Source organism: Panthera tigris, chromosome D4, assembly GCF_018350195.1.
Source record: "Panthera tigris isolate Pti1 chromosome D4, P.tigris_Pti1_mat1.1, whole genome shotgun sequence".
Classification (NCBI taxonomy): Eukaryota; Metazoa; Chordata; class Mammalia; order Carnivora; family Felidae; genus Panthera; species Panthera tigris.
The window spans coordinates 60,056,123-60,059,853 of NC_056672.1; positions in this window are offsets into that span (position 1 = coordinate 60,056,123).

Consider the following 3,731-nt stretch of genomic DNA (forward strand, 5'->3'; position numbering starts at 1 on the left):
CAATTTCTGGCCGGTGTTTACTTCATTTCTCCCTATTAAGCAGCCTTGAGAAGATCATCAATGTTTCCGATTCCATAACCTTTTCCTCTACAACAGCAGAGAAGGTGACATTTAGGCAAATATCTGAGACTTTCCTAGCAAGAAGAGACATGGGATGGTAGTAGAGGGATATTCCGGGGCCTGGAAACAGGATGTGGGTCTGGGAGGGAGGGAGGGATGGGCCTGACTTGGGCTCTAGCTGAGAATGTGGAGCACCTAGTTTCCAACAGGGACCCAGTCAGTTGCCTCTAGTTCCTGGCAGACATTCGGAGTGTTAAAAGGGTGGCCCAGGAAGCTCTGTAAACGCCAGCTGGATTTCCCTCAGAGCAGGAATCAGTAAGGCTCAGACCTGGAAGAGCCCCTGAGGTCATGAGTCTTAACTCTGCCTTTTGTGTGGAGGACTGGATCGTGCGTTGGAGAGAGTTGCGGGGGGGGGGGGGGGGGGGGGGGGGTTTGTCTGGAACACACTTCCTGTTGGGGCACGTAGAGAAGATAATCACCTGTGTGTGACATGGGTGGGTAGACTCGGCGTGCCAAGTAGAGGGTGGAGGGACCACGCTGTGTACCCTCTGCTAGGCTGACATCACAGTCACTGCTCCCTGACAGAGTGGAATTGCAGAAACAAGAGATGCAGTAGGCAAGGAAGGGTCCCCGAAATCTCTAAATATTAGTGACCACAGGTGGCGTCAATGTAAAGATGAAAGATGAAAGATGCCAAAAGTGACATGGTATTTTCTTGGATAGAATAGCTGGGAAGTAGGACTTGTTTGTACATAGGGAAGAATTTCGTAAGTTATCTTCAGCAGTGGTGAACTCCCCATCTCTGGCACTATTGAACCTGGGACCAGCGGAGCTGACTCCCACAAAAAAGTTGTGGAGGGGACGTGAGGTGAGTGAGGCCCTGTCCAGGCCTAGGTGCTGTGTACTTGAGGCAGCATGAACTCCCAATGAAGAGCATGGTTACAAGGTACAGTATTCATCTTTATTAAAACAAATCACATAATAGAAAATTAAGGTCATTTAAAAATATCTGTAGGCAGTTTGCTGGATTAAGAAATTTCTGATGGGGCGCCTGGGTGACTTAGTTAAGCATCCGACTTCAGCTCAGGTCACGATCTCATGGTCTGTGAGTCCGAGCCTCGTGTCGGGCTCTGTGCTGACAGCTCAGAGCCTAGAGCCTGCTTCGGATTCTGTGTCTCGCTCTCTCTCTGCCCCTCCCCTGCTCATGCCTCTGTCTCTTCTCTTTCTCAAAAGTAAAAACATTAAAAAAAAAATTTTTTTTTTAAATTTCTGCAAGTTCATATCTGAAAGAGATTTAGGTAAGTGACTTTATAGTCATAGACCCCAAGGAAGCTTTAGTCCTGTATGAGGAATAGTCAGGGAGGTTCCTGCTACTGCCGGATGGCTGCTGGGAGCTTCTGTTGCCCCCACACTATGCCAGGCACGACAGGAATTCCACTGGGGATGCTAATGGGTCCTGACATGGTCCAGTGCCGTATGGTTTTTAAAGCAAGTTCAAAACCGTTGGCTCTTTTGAGCCTCCCAGCACTAGGCAGGGTCATTACTCCCATTTTACAAATGATCCTCTGAGAGGTAAAACTACTAGCCTAAGGTCACTAGATTGTGTACCGAAACTGCAGTTTTCTGGCTAGTGCAAGTCTTGATACAGAGTAGGCGTTTGATAAGAGCCAGTTTTTGTCCTTTATAATCCAGCTCTGTCTCTGATACATGAATTCCAAACTCTCAAGTTCCTCTCTGGGTGCAGGACCTCATCTCAGCCCAAGGAAAATAATCCAAAGCTAGGCTCACGTCCCACAGAGTAACTAGGCCAAAGCCAAGTATCACAGGCAAAACAGGCGGGAGCGAGCAGGCATTGGCCAGAGACTAGCTGTGTTCACCCAGACAGTATGGCCTGATGGACCTGAGCATAGACCCCCAACTCCACCACTGGCTGTGTGACCTTGGGCAAGTTACTTACTCTGAATCTCAGTTTTGCCATGTGTAGAATTGGGGTAACTTTCCACCTCCTAGGGATGATGTAAGGATCAAATGAGTTAATAGTTGTAAAGCGTCAGAACCGTGCCTGACAAAACAGCAGGTGCTGTTAGTGCTTGGCCCTGGCCGCCATGGGTCTGGGAATGTCTTTGCAGGGAGAGACACAGTATATCCATCTCCTTCTGTCAGGAATGCCCTGTCAGAATTCAGATCTGGCTCATCCCCAGTAGAATTCTTTTTTCAGGATTCCTGGAGCAATGTGCTTAGACATTCTGCTGTTTATCCAGCTAGCGTCTTAAGTGATTTAGTTAGAACTGAAGGCACTCTTAAGGTTCCTTCTGCCTTGTAGCCTACTTATATTTCATTGCCCTATATGAAAGTGGCATTTTTAGGTCAGAAACTGTTAGAAATTGTCAGTTTTATGTGGTTCAAGCTAATTAATGCCCTGAAACCGTAAGTAGGTTTCACCTTTGCATTTTCTTCACTCTGCCACTGCCCTCTTGCCAAGCACCTAAGAAGACACTTTAACACAGGATGGTTTCAAAACCATCTAGGGAATTGGACAATGATACTAAGTCTTCAGAGCTGAGGCACAGACCCAAGAAAGATGCTTTTCCCTTCCTGTTAGAGAAGCTGGCCTGCGAGGTCCTGCTGGTTTGGCCTTCTCTATTTCTGTCACTTCTCTTTTGGAAAGTGGGGTTCTCTGGGTTTCCTTGGCAACACCTGGAACTGAGGGGCCTGAGGAGCATGGGGATGTCTGGACTGTCCAAACCTTACTTTCAGCTCCTCTTCTTTTGGTTCCAAGACAGTTGGGAAAACTGCCTATGGTTGCTAAGCAGCAGTCACCTGCTGGTTTTCTTCCCAACATCCCCTGAGGAATGAATAAGCAGTAAAATCTCTCAGATCAAGAGCTGGGACAGGGACCAAAGTAAGACACTTGCCTGGGGGCTGGAGCGGGGCATGGCCCAGCCCTTAATCACCAAGGGTGACTTTAAGCAACGTTCTTTCAGGACCTTAGTCTCCCCACATGTACAGTGAGGTCAGGCTGGGTGGTTCATGTGGACTTCTCAGCTCAACTGCTGAGTCAATGATAGCTGGCTGCTGGTCATTCACTGCCTGGGAGGAACGGAACATTCTGAACTTTTCAGGGTGGGGAGAGTGTAGGACACAGCTGCCCTTGGGAAACTTCCAATCTAGTTGGAAAGCAAGGTCCCAGACTTGTGGTTCTAATAGTAAGAGAGATTCCTGTGGCTTGGGGAGAGACTTCCTGGGGCAGTTAAGCCAGGGGAAGGCTGAAACAGGCAAAGGAAGATGAAAGGGCTTTTCTGCATAAATGAGTGTATGGGGCCAGTAGCAGAGGGCAAAGGTGTAGACAGCTCTAATTGGAGGGTCTCTGAAAAGAGCCGTAGAAGCCAGATGAGGCATAAAGAAGTTCCGGGCAGACTAGAAACGCCTTGAATGCTAAGGGAAAGTGCCTGCTTTTCTCCCTGTAGTCCTTAGGAACCTCCTGGTAGTTCTAAGGTTAAGCGAAGTTTTAGGCACATGCCTCTGGCCTTACAGTGGAGGATGAGGACGGGAGAGGGTTCAGGCCATGAGGTGTTAAGATGCTCCTGCAGCTGCTCTGAAGGTAAGCAGGATAAGCTGAAGCAGGGTGGAGAGGAGGAGGCAGATCAAAGGGACATTAAGGGAGAAAGAGC